Genomic DNA, 19,913 nt, shown 5'->3' on the forward strand with positions numbered 1-19,913 from the left:
GGAGAACAGTTCAGTAATGATTGTGGAAAAGTATTTCTACTTAATATAGGCTGTGTATTTATCATATCATTCCTGCTTTTACTATATGTTACTGTTATTTTAGGTTTAATGTGTTATTTGGCATGATTTGGTAGGTTATTTTTGGGTCTGCGAACGCTCACAAAAATTTTCCATATAAATAAATAGTAATTGCTTCTTCGCTTTATGACATTTCAGCTTACGAACTGTTTCATAGGAACGCTCTACCTTCGAATGGCAGGGGAAACCCATATGGTGGTGATCTCATTGATTGATGCACTGCAATCTTAAATCAATAAAACATTTTGCACAGTTTTATATCCAGTATAAAGGAAAAGCAACTCATGACTTCAGTTAGATGTTGCAGAGTAGAAGGTTATCTTCACCTGAGAAATGAAGATCTTATTATTTTTGCTTAGCAGTTGTGATAAAGGTGGCTCAGGTAGGCCGTTGTTGGATGGAATCAAATGTGCTCACGTCAAAGATGGAGTCGTGGCTGAAGAGGTCCATAAGACAAGACCATAAGACAAAGGAGCAGAAGTCAGCCAACACACATAAAAGTTGCCGGTGAATGCCTGTTGTTCACCACCAACTTTTATGTGTGTTGCTTGAATTTCCAGCATCTGCAGAATTCCTGTTGTTAGCAGAAGTCGGCCATTTGGCCCATCGAGTCTGCTCCGCCATTTTATCATAAGCTGATCCATTCTCCCATTTAGTCCCACTCCCCTGCCTTCTCACCATAACCTTTGATGCCCTGGCTACTCAGATACCTATCAATCTCTGACGTTTTTGAAGTTCAAAGTTCAAAGTACATTTATTATCAAGTTTTCCTTCCAATGAGTGTTTCCTGCCTCTGTGTCCATGACATAAATAGTTCACCGCTACTCTTGGCTTTCCCTGGAGATGTTTTGCACAGTATTGCAGAAGGCATGCAGTAGCTGAGTCTCCTATGCTGTCTCTGTCTACCATCTATTCTTTAACCCTGGATCTCTGCTTCAGCCACCTTCTTTTGAGAAAATGTGGAGCTTCCACCCAAAAAGCATTATGTACTATATGTGGCTCCTCAATATCCTGGTCATTCTAATCAAATCTGCCCTGGTTCTTCTTTATAGAGAAGGCACAGATCTGTTTACTGACACCAATTATGGTGGTCAATGAGGCAGTCTATTACCTGTGGACCCTATCTGGCTCCAATCAACTGGGAGCTAACAAATTGACTATGAAATGTGCCATTTTTATCATCAACGTCCTAGACCTGACACAAAATTAGTTCTTGCAGCAGATGTCATAATGAACTGGAAAAATACCGCCAGTGCCATCTCTGCAAAATAAATCCAATTCACCGAAAGGTCAAACAAGTTAATGTCAAGCACTCTGTCAGGCTAATATCCCCAGTATTGAGGCCCTAGTCATATAAAATCAGCTACTTTTGGAAGGTCATTTGGTTTACACCCCCGACACCAGATTGTGGAAAAGAATTTACCAGGCAAGCAAATCATGCGACCAAAGCCTTGCTGAGGAAATGCAACATCTCAATTCTCCCTATGACTATGTGGGTCTTCTCTGGGTGTCTCCAGTTTCCTCACACATTCCAAAAAGACACAAGTGTTAGGATCAGTAAACTGTATGCATGCTGTGTTAGCGCTGGAAGTAAGGTCACGCTTCTGGGCTGCCCCAGCACATTGCAAATGATGATGCAAATGACACATTTCACTGTATGTTTCAATATTTTGATGTGCATATGATAAATAAAGCTAATCTCCTAATCTCATGGATTCCTGAAAAATACTAGCCGACAGCCACTCAAATTGAAGAAGGAGTCTGCATAACTAGTATACAGAACAAGTCACCACATAAACTACCAATCCATCTGGCCCCTTAGCCCACACGTGCCCCATTTGGGCAAGCATCATGGGCCACACTTAGAGGCAGTGTGGAATAAAGACAACCCCAAAGGGGCTGCCTAAGAAGCAGAACAGTAATGCACCCGGTTTAAACTTTGCTTCTTAAATTTGGTTCCATTGACTTCAATGAGCATTTAGCACATCCATCAAAGGATATATTTCTATGCCTGTCCCTACACCCATACACTTTGCCAGTCTGTCTGGCTTAATTTTACATCTTCCCTTTTTATCTTCATGACACTCTGCGTCTCTTCACAATAGAACATTATATCTTAGTAAACAAATAATCTTATCTATGTCTTCAAAAACCTTCAAATGATTTTTATGGTTGAAGTGTTTTCATTTTACCCAAACATCACAGCACAGGAGGAGACCATTCTGCTCATGTTGAAAATTCTTTAAGTAGAGAGATTATTTATTTCAATTGTTGCTGCTCATCTTTGATTCTCTTTCAAACAGCAGTGTCAATTATTGTAGCAATAAATTCCATGTTCTTAAAACATACTGTATCCCACCTTTCTTCATCGTGATGATTTTTCCCTTAGCTTTTGCCTGATTATTAATTGTATCATCTCTTAATGCATGCATGCATTTCTAAATGACAATAAATGAGGACTGAGTGTCCTCATAACCTAATCTAATTATCCATTTCTAAAAACAGCTTTTCACTATTTGCCATCTCAAAATGGCACCATGGCAGTATAGCAGTTAGCATGACGCTAGTATTGCTCAGGCGTTCTGGAGTTTGAGTTCAAATCTGGCACCCTACTTGAAGGAGTTCCTGTACATCTTCTACTTGGAATGTGTGGGTTTTCTCCAGGTCCTCTGGTTAACTGGTCATTGTAAATTATCCCGTAATTAGGTTAGGGTTGATCAGAGTTGTGGGGTTGCTCAGGTGGCATGGCTCAAAGGCCTGGGAGGGCCCACTCCACACTGTATCTCTAAGTAAATAAATCCATAATCTTGAAAGAGACTCTTCACGCTCAACATATATTTTTTATGTTCTAATCAGACTAAGATTGGTCAAGCCTTTATATGATAGGGCATATGTTTCTCCATGAAATAATTGTGGATTCAAGACTTACCTGAGACAATTAAGCATAAAAGAAAGAGATTTTGCAGATGCTGGAAACTCAGAGTAATACACACAAAATACTGAAGGAGCTCAGAAGGTCAGGCACCAACCCTGGAGAGGAATAAACAGTTGATGTTTCAGGCTGAGCCCCTAAAAGCGAGGTTAAACAGCTACTATGGGGAGGGTTAGTGCTGCCCTATTACTGTTCATGATCTTTGGAGAAATGTTAAACAGAGGTCACAGTTGCTCACTCAGGTGGGCCTTAAAGGTCCCAAAATATTAAATCAAAGAAGAACATATGCATTCCCCTGGCAACTCACACAAAATGTTGGAGGAACTCAGCAGGCCAGGCAGCATCGATGGAAAAGAGTACAGTCAATGTTTCGGGCTGCCTGGCCTGCTGAGTTCCTCCAGCATTTTGTGTGTGTTACTTGGATTTCCAGCATCTGCAGATTTTCTCTAGTTTGTATTCCCCTGGAATCGTTACTAATACTTATCCAACAACCAATATCATTGAAAGGTTATCCAGTCACCATCACATCATTGTCTATGGCTTCTTGCCATGTAACAATTGGTTGCTATGTTTTCTACAGTAGAAAAGCAACTACCTCAACAAAGTAGATAACTGGCTGTTAGACATGATAAGGTGGTCTGAAAAGCAAGTCTAATCTGCCTTCTATATACTTGCCTGGCTTTAGGATAAAATAGAATAAAATCCAGGATTGAGAGGCTATTTTAAAACAGATACTCAAAACCTGAAATTAAATTTAACGAGAAAGCTAGACATATTCAATTGATCAGGCTGCATCTGTGGAGAAAGAAATAAGACTTAATGTTGAGCAACACAGAAGACGTTGGAGGAACTCAGCAGATCACGCCTGACGACCTGATGAAGGGTTTTGGTCCAAACTGTCGACAGTTTATCCCCCTCCATACATGCTGCCTGACCTGCTGAGTTCTGCTTTTCCAGCACCTGGAATATCTCTTGCGCTAATCGTTAGCAAGATATCCAGTGAGTGACTTGTCCTTCAGAGGTGACAATCTGTGTATTTGAAATGTTGGCAGTAGACTATCTACTGCACCACCACTACCGTGTGTCCCTTTGAATATTCCCATGTGACAGTTGATCAACAACCACCTTGCCCAAGAGTCTTGAATTCTCTTTTTTTTTATTCGAAATGCTAAATGCTTGTGAAACTCTGCTTCTGGAAATCACACCTAATTAAACTTCACTAACTACCTCAGAGTCTTGGTTATTTCTTTGGAGCACAGCAATTATAATAAAAGGAATCCATAATCTATGGACAGCGTGAAGGCAACAATGGCAGAGTAAGTGTTGTTTATCCGTGTTTCGTAATAATTACTACCCGATAAAGGCAGAATAATAGGGAAAGGGTGAGGCAGCTCACAGCGCGTGCCAAATTCATTTAGAATTCTCCGCTCCTGTGAGTCCCTGCTCTGTATTCAGATGATAATTAAGTCTTTTCTTGTATTTAGACAAAGCAATCAGAATGGGAAACATACAGGGCTCAAGTAAGATGAGTCAAACACAACACCAACCCAAGCAAGCACGGAATATACTGATAAGCAATGGAAATAATAAAGCCCAGAGACAAGGCAGTGAAGACATTTCAAATAGTTTGTCCTTTGAATGAAAATATCAGAAAGAAGTTGACTTCAAGCAGCTTAATAATGAATTTAATGATGAACTTGGTAACGTGAGGGAAAAAGGGTCATGTCAAATATGAATGTAGCTGAATCATCACCAGAAGTAGAATAATAAAATGCAGAAAAAATAATTTATTCTCATATCGTACCATTACACTGCTTGTAAATTTCAAGGGAATCTGTTTCTTGCTGAAGTAAAGCAGACAATTCACTCTCTCAGTATAAAGTTTAGACAGAAGCGATGGCAAGATGGCTGGAGGTTTTAAGTGATTAGCTTTATATGTCACATATACTGTACATCGATACAAACAGTGAAATGCGACATTTGCGTCAAATCAAATCAGCGAGGTTTGTGCTTGGCAGCCTGCAAGTGTTGGCACACTACGGGCACTAACATAGCATGCGCACAACTCACCAACACACACTGCATGTCTTTCGAAAGTGGGAGGAAACCGGTGCACCTGGAGGAAACCCACACCATCACGGGGAGAATGTGTAGGCAGCAGCGGAAAGCGCGGGCTGATCGATGATCACTGGCACTGTAATGTGCTAACCCTTACACTACCTTGCTGTCCTTGGGAAAGGTCCAAACAAATGATTGGTTGGAGGGAGGAGGAGAAGATGGCGGCATGACGGCAGCACGCGCGGCCACTTCGGTGGTGATATCTGTTATCTGTCAAGTCGGGGACCGTGCACAATTCTGATCTGATGGAGACGGACGTGAGAGTACAAAGGAACATCTGGAAAACTTCTGAAATGCCCGCTTCGCTGCCACTGTGTGGTAACTGGAATCTCCGGAACAGAAGGCCCCGAAATCCTCGGCTTTGCTTGTTTCAGCAGCCGAGGTGAGGTTGAAGGCGCTTGGGAGGCTGTATCGGAGGCTCGAAGTTTTCGGATGGATAGACTCAGTGTCGGCTGTGGTCAGCTGCTTCCAAGGCATCGGCAAGTTGATGGTGCCTGGAGGTTTATGGCAGGGAGTTTCTCCCTTTTGCTGCCTGCTATCAGGGACTCGGGGACTTTTCAGACTTTCTTTTACCATGCCCATGGTTTGTTCTTCATCAAATCATGGTATTGCTTTGCACTGCTGTAACTATATGTTATAGTTATGTGGTTCTGTCAGTGTTAGTCTTTGGTTTGTTCTGTTTTCTGTGATATCACTCCGGAGAAACATTGTATCATTTCTTAATGCATGCATGCATTTCTAAATGACAATAAAAGAGGACTGAGTGTTCTCATAATCTAAAAAAAAATGATTGGTTGTGAAGTGGCTGAGCTGAATAGCAGGGAAACAGCAGTGACAACACTCAATCTGATTTCCTTAGCAGCTCTATGATCTTAAAAGACATGGACCAACATCAATTACAATGAATTTCTATTCACCTCTTTTCTTTATTTTCACAATGAATTAATAATCATTTAAAAAATCTTATTTGTCTTCTTCGGCGAAGAGAAATACAACATAGTCAAATGTACAAACTCACTGCAATCACAGTCCTATAACGCCTTTGCTTTTTCTGCACAACTCAGCTGGTTTTCTTTCTTCAGGCATTAGGTATGAGCCGTCTTAAAGTCATTGATATCCCACATAGTTGGTTGGCAGTTACCATCAAGAATGACACATACAGTTAAGAATAATTACATGCAGCTAATCAGCTTTGGATGATTTTTCACAGTTTCTTTTCATGAACATTAACAGCGTACCATGTTAGAACACTAAGATATTTTGGGTTTACCATTGGGCCGTGCAAAGACCTACATTGAACAGAATTGTCTTCAAACTTGTGACATCTATGGTGGAGCTTTACTTAATAAGTAACTGCTGAATTTCTTGAAATGAGATTTAAGTTCTTGTTTAATATGGACTTTATGTGAATTAAGGAGGAGGTAATCTGACTGACTCCATTTAGGTCCATTGTTTCTGCCTGCTTCTGCCCCACTGAACCCGTGCCCACATACCTCAACTCCATTTTGTTCTCCTTGGTTCAGTCTCTTCCGACTTTATGTTCCCTGGTCTTGACAACCTTCAACCTCCCCCATCCACTTGCATCATTTTCCCTCACTGGTTCCACCAGCCAGCTTGTACTTCTTCCCCCACCCCCCCCCCCCAACACCTTCGAAGTTCAGACATTTTACTATTTGCCTGAACCATTGATTATTTATTCCACTCCATCGATGCAGCCTGACTTGCCAAGACTCTTGTGTTTATGATGTGAAATTGATTTGTATCTAGCTGATTGCAGTGAGCAAGGCAATATCAATACTGTGTAACCCACAGACTGCTGGGGGAACTCAGTGGATCAGGCAGCATGAGGGGAATCCAGATTAAGACCTTCATATGGTCCAGATGAAGGGTCTTGATCCAAAACATCAGCTGTCCATTTTCCTGCATAGATGCTGCCTGACTTAGACTTCCTCCTGTGTTGTTCTTAGTTTCCGGCATCTGCAGTTTCTTGTGCCTCCAATAACAATATTGTGCTGCTATGAAGCCTACAATAACCTTCCACAAGGATCAAATTCCATATTCTAAGACCAGTTGCATTTTCACTGGGCAGGAACATCTGATGAAAACTCAAACATACTGCTCACAGACAAATTTGTAACTGATTTCCACCTATTACTGAGTACGTAGTTGAGATCTTGCAGCAGGGGAATGGGGGAGAGGAAAAGTCACTGAAACAGCACCACCTCCTGGCAAATTATAACCTTCTTTGGAGTCAAATGCCGAAATAGTTTAAAAACTATCTGCTGACATGATATGCTGTTTCAGATAAGACAGGAAAAGGATAGTTATGTGATTATTGGAGCTTCAGAGTGACGTTTGTCCTGTCAAATTACAGCCAAACAGACAAGGCACTGAAGGATACAGCCCTCATGCAGGCAAGTGAGATTTGTGTAAATGGGCAAAACAGTTGGCATGGATGTGGTGGGCCAAGGAGGACATTTCTGTAACATGTGACTCTGTAAGATTATCAGCAACAATTTCAAAATATAGTCTGAGTACCCCTTATTTGAAATGCTTTGGGCCGGAAGATTCTTGGATTTTATACTTTTTTTTTCAGATTTTGGCATAATTGCATCCACATAATGAGATAGCTTTGGGATGGGATCCAAGTCTAAACATGAAATCCATATATTGTATATACAGCTTATACATACACCCTGCAGGTAGTTTTATATAATATTTTAGTAGTTTTGTTCATGGAACAATAACGTGTACTTTGAACTATCAGAAAGGTAAGCTGTCATTACCTCAGTCACCCAGGTGGACAGTCTGTGGCTGTTGCCATCATCAAATGGTATTGCTGAAAGAGCTGTTCAGACTGTCAAGGCAGAGGATATATGTGTTGAATGGGGACATACACACCAGGATCAACTGATTTTTGTTTGGGTACTGAATAATTCCACAAACTACCATAGGTTTCTCACCGCCTGAGTTATTGATGGGCCTCAGGTTGCGTTCCTGATTGGATTTATTCCGCCCAGAGCCGGAAAAATGAGTAAGAGTAGGTTACGAGGTCGGCACAACATTGTGGGCTGAAGGGCCTGTAATCTGCTGTAAATTTCTATATTCTATGGTTCATTTTGGTAGGTCACAGATGATGACAGAATATAGCATTAATGGTAAGACTCTTTGCAGTGTGGAGGATCAGAGAGATCTTGGGGTCCGAGTCCATAGGACACTCAAAGCTGCTGCGCAGGTTGACTCTGTGGTTAAGAAGGCATATGGTGCATTGGCCTTCATCAATCATGGGATTGAGTTTAGGAGCCGAGAGGAAATGTTGCAGCTATATAGGACTCTGGTCAGACCCCACTTGAAGTACTGTGCTCAGTTCTGGTCACCTCACTATTGGAAGGATGTGGAAACCATAGAAATGGTGCAGAGGAGATTTACAAGGATGTTGCCTGGATTGGGGAGCATGCCTTATGAGAATAGGTTGAGTGAATTCAGCTTTTTCTCCTTGGAGCGACGGAGGTCGAGAGGTGACCCGATAGAGGAATATAAGATGATGAGAGGCGTTGATCATGTGGATAGTCAAAGGCTTTTTCCCAGGTCTGAAATGGCTAGCACAAGAGGGCACAGTTTTAAGGTGCTTGGAATTAGGTATAGAGGAGATGTCAGGGGTAAGTTTTTTTACGCAGAGAGTGGTGAGTGCGTGGAACAGGCTGCTGGTGACGGTGGTGGAGGCGGATACAATAGGGTCTTTTAAGAGATTCCTGGGCAGGTATATGGAGCTTAGAAAAATAGAGGGCTATGGGTAACCCGAGGTAATTCCTCAGGGAAGGACATGTTCGGCACAGCTTTGTGGGCCTGTATTGTGCTGTAGGTTTTCTATGTTTTTACTTTTCTATTCTCATCTCTGAATTTATATGCTACCCACAAGCAGTCTTTGTCTGACACTTGTTCATCACGAGTATACACTCATGCAGCCATTCAGCATGTTAGATGTTCATCAGGTATGATCTTAGTAAACTGATCAATGAAATTCTCTGTTGCTTCATGATTAGCAGATGCTTTGTCACCGTAAGTCTTAAAAAATTTAATTCAGCGCCTTCTTTTTAAATTTCTGCAAACATATTGCTGAATATTCACAATTACCTCCAATTGTCATTTAACATGATAGATCTCTGCTTGTTACAGGAACAAGAACATGAACTGTTAAGCAGCATATGTTCACTCCGATGCTGACAATTCCATTCTTTCAATACACACTCTATATCTAGACCTTCAACTGTCTGAGGCAGAACGCCCTGTCCTCAGTAAAGGCCTTACCTTTGTCCCCCTTTGCCCATACCTCAGCGAGTTCTGCGTTCGCCATGACGCTAACTCTTCTTCCGCCGGCTCCGTCTTCGAGCCTACTTCTTAGGCAAGGACTCTTCCGCCCCCAACGATGACCCCTTCTCCTGTCTTTAACCCTCCTCCTCTTCATGGTCACCCCGCTCTGGTCTTCTGCCAGCTCTGGATCTCTTTACTGCTAACTGCCGACGGGACATCAACCATCTTGACTTCACCACACCTTGTTCCCATTCCAACCTCACTCCTTCAGAATGCTCTGCTCTCCACTCCCTCTGCACCAATCCTAATCTTACTATAAAACCCACCGATAAGAGGGGTGCTGTTGTAGTCTGGCGTACTGACCTCTACCTTGCTGAGGCACAGCGACAACTCGCGGATACCTCCTCTTATTTACCCTTCGATCGTGACCCCACTAAGGAGCACTAGGGCACAGTCTCCCACACTATCACCAACTGTATCCGCTCAGGGGATCTCCCATCCACTGCTACCAACCTTATAGTTCCCACACCCCGCACTTCCCATTTCTACCTCCTACCCAAGATCCACAAACCTGCCTGTCCAGGTAGACCCATTGTCTCAGCTTGCTCCTGCCCCACCAAACTCATTTCTGCATACCTCAACACTGTTTTATCCCCCCTTGTTCAATCCCTTCCCACCTATATTCGTGACACTTCTCACGCTCTGAATTTTTTCAAAGATTTTAAGTTCCCTGGCCCCCACATCTTTATTTTCACCATGGATGTCCAGTCACTATATACCTCCGTCCCTCGCCGGGAAGGTCCCAAAGCTCCCCGCCTCTTTTTGGATTCCAGACCTAACCAGTTTCCCTCTACCACCACTCTCCTCCGTCTAGCAGAATTAGTCCTTACACTTAAAAATTTCTCCTTTGGCTCCTCTCACTTCCTCCAAACTAAAGGTGTAGCCATGGGCACCTGTATGGGTCCCAGCTATGCCTGGCTTTTTGTTGGCTTTGTGGAACAATCCATGTTCCAAGCCTGTACTGGTATCTGTCCCCCACTTTTCCTTTGCTACATCGACGATTGCATTGGCGCTGCTTCCTGCACGCATGCTGAGCTCATTGACTTCGCCTCCCACTTTCACCCTGACCTCAGGTTTACCTGGTCCATTTTTGACACCTCCCTCCCCTTTCTTGATCTTTCAGTCTCTGTCTCCAGAGACAGCTTATCTACTGATGTCTACTATAAGCCTACGGACTCTCACAGCTACCTGGACTATTCCTCTTCTCACCCTGTCACTTGCAAAAATGCCATTCCCTTCTCGTAATTCCTCCATCTACGCTGCACCTGCTCTCAGGATGAGGCCTTTCATTCTAGGATGAAGGAGATGTCCCCTTTTCTTAAAGAAAGGGGTTTCCCTTCTTCCACCATCAACTCTGCTCTCAAACGCATCTCTCCCATTTCACGCACATCTGCTCTCACCCCATACTTCCGCCACCCCACTAGGAATAGGGTTCCCCTTGTCCTCACCTAACACCCCACCAGCCTCTGGGTCCAACATATAATTCTCCATAACTTCCGCCACCTCCAATAGGATTCCACCACTAAGCACATCTTTCCCTCCTCCCCCTTCTGCTTTCCGCAGGGATCGCTCCCTACGTGACCCCTCGTCCATTCGTCCCCCCCATCCCTGCCCACCTATCTCCCTCCCGGCACTTATCCTTGTAAGCAGATCAAGTGCTACGCATGCCCTTACACTTCCTCCCTCACCACCATTCAGGGCCCCAGACAGTCCTTCCAGGTGAGGCGACACTTCACCTGTGAGTCGGCTGGGGTGATATACTGCGTCCAGTGCTCCCGATGCAGCCTTCTATATATTGGCGAGACCCGACGCAGACTGGGAGATCATTTCACTGAACACCTATGCTCTGTCCACCAGAGAAAGCAGGATCTCCCAGTGGCCACACATTTTAATTCCACGTCCCATTCCCATTCTGATATGTCTATCCACAGCCTCTTCTACTGCCAAGATGAAGCCACACTCAGGTTGGAGGAATAACACCTTATATTCCATCTGGGTAGTCTCCAACCTGATGGCATTAACATTGACTTCTCTAATTTCCATTAATGCCCCACCTCCCCTTTGTATCCCATCCGTTATTTATTTATTTATTTCCTCTCCCTTTTTTTCTCCTCTGTCCCTCTCACTATAACTTCTTGCCCATCCTCTGGGCCCCCCCATTTCTTTCTCCCTAGGCCTCCCATCCCATGATCCTCTCCCTTCTCCGGCCTCGTATCCCTTTTGCCAATCAACTTTCTAGCTCTTACCTCCATCCCTCCCACTCCTGTCTTCTCCTATCATCTCGGATCTCCCCCTCCCCCCCCCGACTTTCAAAATTCTTACTATCTCTTCTTTCATTTAGTCCTGGCGAAGGGTCTCGGCCCAAAACGTCGACTGTACCTCTTCCTATAGATGCTGCCTGGCCTGCTGCGTTCACCAGCAATTTCTGAGTGTTGCCTAGATCTTTATGCAGTGTTTTTCTGTTTTCCATTAAATTCTGTTCATTACATATGTGAGGTCACTTTTCATAACTGTCTATGGTGCACAGAGACATGCACATTGTCTGGGAACCTTCCCAGCATCTTGTAGAATTTTCCATTTATGGCAACATTTCAGCACTGAAAAAATTTTGAGCTCTTTAGATTTTGGAATTTAGGACAAGGGATGCTCAACCTGTATTCAATTTCAGGAAAGGAAAAAGCAGTTCTTTTTCTAACTGGACACACTCTGAAAAGCTATTGTCAGGTATGGCAATCAAAAATATACTTCAATCACAAGGAGATATGAAACTTTGAGGGCTGCTTTAAGCTTATGGTTTTAATGCATAAATCTGTGGGTTTATGACTTACAATGGACCTGAGTCAACAGTCCAAATTAACACTTCATTGTAGGGCCAAGGGAATATCTCCATCTCCATGCCAGCTGAGATTAATCACATAGGTTTACTTTTGCATCTCAGGCTACATCTGCACTACGCCGGATAATTTTGAAAACACCAGTTTCGAGTAAAAACTATAGGCGTCTACAATAAGCGTTTTTCAAAATATCTCCGTCCACATTAGACAGATATTTGGGTGAATCTCCTGCTACTGGGCATGCGCAGGACACACAGAAAACAAGCGAAGAGGAAACGATATACTTGGTGTGCGTTTGTCCAGTTACAGAGCAGAAAAACTTAAAAGGAATTGCTGTTGGCTCTCGTGCAGGAGGACTTAAAACTAAAAAAAAACAAATCCTGGAGCGTATGGAGGCAATCGACAGGGAGTTCACGAACTGTATGTCCCGGCTGATGACGAACATTGAAAAACTGACTAACTCTGTTGCACTAATAAAGCACCTTGTTAAATGTATAAAACATATCTGCATCAGTGTTATCTTGTATTTCCATACAATATTACACTAGGCTGTTATACGTCTATTGTCAGAGAAGTACTTGCATAAATAGGTAAACCACCTTCAAACAAGCAAGGACAGAAAACAGGGCAAAGTGAGTATACTTATTTATTCAGTAAGCTATGGGTCAAAGTATTTGGTGAGTACATTTCTAACCCTTCTGGCTTCAGTCTCATTGCCGTCTGTTCTGAAATTGTAAGGTTCTGCGAAGCGCAGAAACAAATATCGCTGTGATGATTTACGCTCTTCTTGGCGACAATAAAGTAGTAATAATAATAAGAAGAAGAATAGGAAGAAAACAATGAAATGTTGCACTGTCACCATCTGTTCCGGCACGTCATGACAGCGGTTTTAAAAAGCTCCGGTTACCCTGTACACACTGCAACGGATATTAGGCGTTTTCCGATGTATTCACTCTGTTGACCATTTCCGAAAATCTCCATTTTTGGGGGCTGAAAACACTGTTTCAGTGTAGACAGAAGGTCAAAACGAAGAGAAAAAGCTTCATTTTCAAAATTATCCGGCGTAGTGTGGACGTAGCCCCAGATAGACTTGAGGCCATAATCTAGTCTGGCCTTCCAGAGCATGTATTGACTGATTGCTGCACTATTTCCAACAGTTTCTTTTTAATCAGATGTAATATCACTCCCAACAGAGGGCTCCACTGCAGTGTAGTGGTTATTGCGACGCTGTTACAGCTCGGGGCATTGGAGTTCTGAGTTCAATTTCAGCATCCACTGTAAGTAAGTTTCTATATTCCTTCCTGTGTGCACGTGTGCTTACTCTGGTTTTCCCCCACAGTCCAGAGAAGTACCAGTCCGTAGGTTAATTAGTCTCTGTAAATAGTCCTGTAGCTAGGCTAGGGTTAAAATCAGTGTGTTGCCTGGTGGCACAGCTCAGTGGGCTGCAAGAACCTATTCTGCACCGCGTGTCTAATTAAAAATAAAAATAAAATAAAAATAATCTCACAGCTGGAAGTTAAGAATCCTGTGGCACTTTTTAAAAGTCAGCTTTATCCCTCAACTTACTTCAAAGTGTATGACTGTTCATTTATTGAACCGCAATTTCTCAGATTTTGCTGTGCAGAAACTGGATGCCAAGTATCTGTACATAAAAGACTGACTGCTGCACAGAATGTCATGGCCTAGAAATAATCTTGTGGTGTTCAGGGGCAGTGAACAATTATTTATAAATAAGTGTTTTTTTTCTCTCTAGCTGGTTATAGGTGGTGGAGGTGCTGCCTCACAGCTGCAGTGACTAGGATTTTATCATACGGTTACCATTACTGCAGGACTTATATGTGTCCAGAACACAGAAGCAGGCAGGAAAAGTCATTGGGGACACTACCCACCCTGCAAACTGCCCTTTCCATAAGCTCCCTTCTGGAAAGCACTTTAGCACTATTAAAACAAAAACTTCAAGCCATCTTCAATGTTTCTCCCTCCAAGCAAATAATCTGGTTAACCACTCTAAAGTAATCTCCCAAGCCCCACCTCTGTCTATTGCCCCAACACAGTACTGTACTGTAAGCACTTCAAAACACTTTTGATAATGCTTTTTACATTGCAAATACATGTGGTATTTATTCCATATTCATGCTTTAACCTCTAACTTTTTGTTATATAATTACTTATATTTTATGATTGAACACACCACAGCAAATTCCTAATACAAGTGAATGTATATGGCAAATAAAGTTCATCGTTGATCACTGCCCCTACTGTCCATATGGTGATGATGATGATGTTGACTAAGGCCTGAGAGGCCAGCTTCGGGCATTTTCATGCCTTACAAGGCGCGGAATGAGAGACTGTGGCACGCCACTCCTCACACAGACATTTTGCAGTACAGTATTTTCCTTTATTTTACGAGGTCGAGTTGCAACTCAACTCTCAACCCAGCACGGATGGAAAGCGTACTCGGGAACGGCCCGACTGGATTCGAACCTGGGAACCTCCGTTCCGGAGTCCGGCGCTGATGTCACCGCGCCACCAGCTGATGTAATGTCCATATGGAGGTAGTATATTCTCCCTGTGACATCCATGGACTTCCTCTGGGTGCTTCAGTTTTCTTCCACATCACCAAAAATTGTGTGCTGATAGGTTATTTGGCCACTGTAAGTTACTGTTGTGTGTAGGTGACAGGCAGATTCTGAGAGGAATTGATGGGCACTTGTGGAGAATAGACTGGGGTAGGTTGGATTAATGTACCATACACAAAATGCTGGAGGAACTCAGCAAGTCAGGCAACATCAACAGAGAGAACATTAGAACTCAAAATGTTGACTGTTCATTTCCCTTCAACTTGCCTGTGAGGTTCCCCCAGCATTTTCCGTGTGTTGCTCAAGGTTTCCAGTATCTGCAGAATCACCTGTGCCATCTGTAAATATGTGGTGTGGACTTGTTGGGCCACAAGGCCTGATTCCATGCTACAGCTCTCTGTGACTCAGACTTCACATTCAAGAAAAGCACAGGACTGTTAACCATCTCTGGTGAAATTTTTGGACTCATTCATACAGAATAGAAACAGGCCACTTAGCCCAACTGACCACACTCACGTCCCCATCTACATCAACGGAGCTGTAGTGGAGCGTGTATCAAGCTTCAAATTCCTTGGTGTCCACATACCCGAGGATCTCACCTGGTCCCTGAACTCCTCCATCCTGATCAAAAAGGCGCTGCAGCACCTTTACTTACTGCGGAGCATCAAGAAAGCTCACCTCTGTCTCAGGATACTGATGGACTTTTTCCACTGTACCATTGAGAGCATACTCACCAACTGCATCTCAGTGTGGTATGGCAATTGTCCCGTATCGGACCGCAAAGCACTTTAGCGTATGGTGAAAACTGCCCAGCGGATTATCGGCACCCAATTGCCCACCATTGGGAACATCTACCATAAGCACTGCCTGGGCAGAGCGAAAAGCATTAGCAAGGATGCATCTCCCCCCAACGATGGACTTTTTACTCTCCTCCCATCCAGGAGGCGCTACAGGAGCCTCCTCTCCCATACCTGAGGCTGTGACCCTGCTGAACCTCACATCACAGTGCTAAGCAGTATTGCACCATATTGTACTGTCTCAGTACTTTCATATTTGTGTGCTGCAGCACTTAATTTTTATTCACAGCTATTTTGTAAATAACACTATTCTTTGCACTTCTGGTCAGATGCTAACTGCATTTCATTGGCTTTGTATCTGTACTCGGCACAATGACAATAAAGTTGAATCTAATCTAATCTAATCTAATGTTGACCAAGATACCCATCCAAAAAACACACAAACCTTTCCTATCCATGTACATGTCAAACTATCTTATTATACCTGCCTCAACTACTTCTAATAGCTTTTTATGTACAACCCTCTGTGTAAAAAAGAATCTCAAATTCTTATTAAATTTCTGCTCCTTCACTTAAATCTATGGCTGTTCTTGATTTCCCCAAACCTGGGGAAAAGACTGAAGGCATTCAGCTTATTATGCAACTCATTATTTTATACAACTCTCTAAGATTGCCTTTCAGCCTTTTGCACTCCAAGGTAAAAAGTTCAGCTTGTTCATATTCTTCTGATAATTCAGTTCCCCAAATCTAGGCAACATCCTTGAAATTATTTGGAGACTTCTCAAGTGAATCAACATGAGCAAATTCACACAAATATTGGGAGGTTCTTCATACACTGTATGCTAGGCATTCTTTTTAAATTGGTTTCCTCTATTCTCCATACATTTTCATAAGTGCCTATACCAAATAATATGGCAACTGAAATGGTTTTCTGCTGTTGTAGCACATCCACTTCAATATTCAATGGATTGTGCATTCAGATATGCTGTTCTGCATGCCGCACATGGTTATTTGAACTACTGTCGACTTTCTATCAGCATGAATGGTCTGGCCATTCTCCTCTGACCTCTCTCAAAAACAAGGCATTTTCGCCCACAGAATTCCCGCTCACTGGGGGTGTTTTGTTGTTTTTTGCACCATTCTCTGTAAACTCTGGAGACTGCTATGCATGAAAATCCCAGGAGTTCACCAGTTTTAGAGATACTCAAACCACCCAATCTGGCACCAACAATCATTCCACAGTCAAAATCACTTACATCACATTTCTTCCCTATTCGATGTTTGGTCTGGACAACAACTGAACTTCTTGTCCATGTCTGCATGCTTTTATGCATTGACTTGCTGTCACATGATTGGCTGAGATATTTGTATTAACGAGCAGGTCTACAGATGGAGCTGATAAAGTGGCCACTGAGGGTATATAAAAAAAATGCTGCAAATATTGAGCATGTGTGCAAAGCACAACAGAGCTAATGTGAATCCGATTCTTCATTCCTCTCTACATTCACTGGTACCTGGCGTCTGACCCACAGAATATTTCCAAAACTTTAACCTTTACTTTGGATTCCAGCAGCTAGTATTTTGCTTTTGTATTTCTAAATAAGGTCTTTTTTTTTCCTCTTTTGTTGATGATGGATGGTCCAAGTCCAAAATCGGATTTTGACTTTGACAAACAAAGGAACACAATCCTTCGCACTTTATGCTAACATTACCGACATTGAATTGCAAATATTATATTAAATGTTGGAACCAGCGTCTCCACATCTGGCTGGAACTCTGCTTGATGGGGTGTCTGCTAATACTTCAGTCTGCCTGCAGTGATCAATTAAAGAAAGATTTGCAGGTAATTGCTGTTAAATGTGCTGATTGAAATCCCACAACCCAGGAGGGAGAACTGGACAATTAGTATCTATTCTAATATCATTACTGCCCTAAAGGCACAGAACAAGTACAGGGCAGGTTGGGAATGTATTAAGAAAATGAAATAACCTCAAATTATATTTTAGATTTGTAGATTGCAAATCATTATAAGAGCTTCTTATAGAAAGCACCAGCATAGAAATCACAGCGGGTAGATCTGTTAAAAACAGCCTAATTAATCATCCATTTACAGTTACGAGTATCAGTCACATAAATTTGCATGTTAATTTTGCTTTTGTTTTATTAATTTAAATCTCCTAAGATCAGTGTTTATTATCTATAAATCACGCTGTCACTCCAGATTAATTGAGACTGACATCTCCTCACACAGAAAGAGAGGGAAAGTGTGAATGTCACCGGCAGCAGTTTTAATTTCCTTTTGATGGAACTGGAGTATCGCTGGCAGGTTTTCTTCCTGGTGATCACAGGGTGGCCTCATCATAGTTCTGCTCTTACATTTGTTTAAATGCTGATGACACTGAAAGCAGATGAAAACTCTCATTGGCTAGCGACAAGAAAAAGCAAACTAAATTTCCTTCATGTCAATGTCTAACTGATATATACTGGATAATTAATATTTCAGGTTTGAATGCCAGATTAAATGAATGACCTGATATCAGACAGGAAAGCAGTGGACTGTAGTGTACTCTCACACTAAGGCCGCTGTCAGGTTGGAGGAACAACACTTCATATTCTGTCTGAGCAGCCTCCAACTGATGGCATGAGCATCAATATCTCTAACTTCTGGTAAGTTCTACCTCTTCCCACTTCTTCCATTTCCCATTCTGGCTTATCTCTTCTCTTCTCCTCCCCTGCTTATCACCTCCTTCTGGACCCTGTCCTCCTCCTCTTTCCCCCATAGATTCCTTCTTCTACAGCCCTTTATTTTTGTCCCCCTATCACTGCCCAGCTTCTTACTTCAACATCTACCTACCATTCCTCTCATTTGTTTTCACCAATCACCTTCTGGTTTGTACACCTTCCCCTCCTCCGCATCTTCCTATTCTGGCTTCTTCTCCCTTCGTTTCCAGTCCTGACAAATGGTCCTGGCCCAAAACATCAACTCTTTACTCCATTACCTAGATGCTGCCTGACCTGCTGAGTTTCTTCAGCATTTTGTATGTGTTACTCTGCAAAGCAACTTTGCAAATGAATGAATCTTTTGCACTTCACAATTGCAAATCTGTCTGACTTCAATATCCTGACAGCATCAAAAACCCTCGCTTTTATGAGACAAGGGATCTGGCCATGGGGAGTGTATACATGAGTGCAAACGTGCCTGCTCTCAGTGCACAGTGAAACCCCACTTGTGTGTCAATGTCAGGAGAGGGCAGTATCAGGTCAATTTTCAATCTCACCTGCCAGCAATGTTGGTGAGATTACTAATAACAATCAATATCTCATCTCAGTTTCACACACAATTAACGAAGAGAAGGAAGGTAATGCAGGATTGATGATGAGTACAAGGCTGTATCCCAGCATGAATGAGCATCCTAACAGAGAAACTTAAATGTGATGAAACACTAAAATCATTTGAGTGGATGAAACTGTTTCTTGCAACAATAGAGTACAACCCAATTTTCTGTGAACTCCACCCAAATTATTTAATCTTTGCAACATACTCAAAATGCTGGAGGAACTCAGCAGGCGAGGCAGCATTTATGGAAAAAAGTACTGTCAACGTTTCGGGCCAAGACCCTTCCTCGGGACTCATGAGGAGTCTCGGCCTGAAACATCAACTATACTCTTTTCCATAGATGCTGCCTGACTTGCTGAGTTCCTCCAGCATTTTGTGCATGTTGCTTGGATTCCCTGCACCTACAGATTTCCTCTTGTTTGTTATTTAGTCTTTGAAGGCTTACAAATGTTTTCATTTTGTTCTATCAGAATTTGCATGATAGTCTGGTCTCCCAATCACTCAGATTAGCTTTTTTTTGTTGTAGCCTGCCAGTTGTTTTTTTATCCTTAAATCCACAACACTGTTCCTAACCAGATTAAAATTTGAACAGGATCTGGAAATAAAGTAAAATAATGCTATTTAAGAAGGGGGCAAGGAAGCAAAAAGGAAATTATGGACCTGTTAGCTTGACATCGGTGGTTGGGAAGTTGTTGGAGTTGATTGTCAAGGATGAGGTTACGGAGTACCTGGAGGTATATGACAAGATAGGCAGAACTCAGCATGGATTCCTTAAAGGAAAATCCTGCCTGACAAACCTATTACAATTTTTTGAGGAAATTACCAGTAGGCTAGACAAGGGAGATACAGTGGATGTTGTATATTTGG

Source organism: Mobula birostris, chromosome 7 (assembly GCF_030028105.1).
Source record: "Mobula birostris isolate sMobBir1 chromosome 7, sMobBir1.hap1, whole genome shotgun sequence".
Lineage (NCBI taxonomy): Eukaryota > Metazoa > Chordata > Chondrichthyes > Myliobatiformes > Myliobatidae > Mobula > Mobula birostris.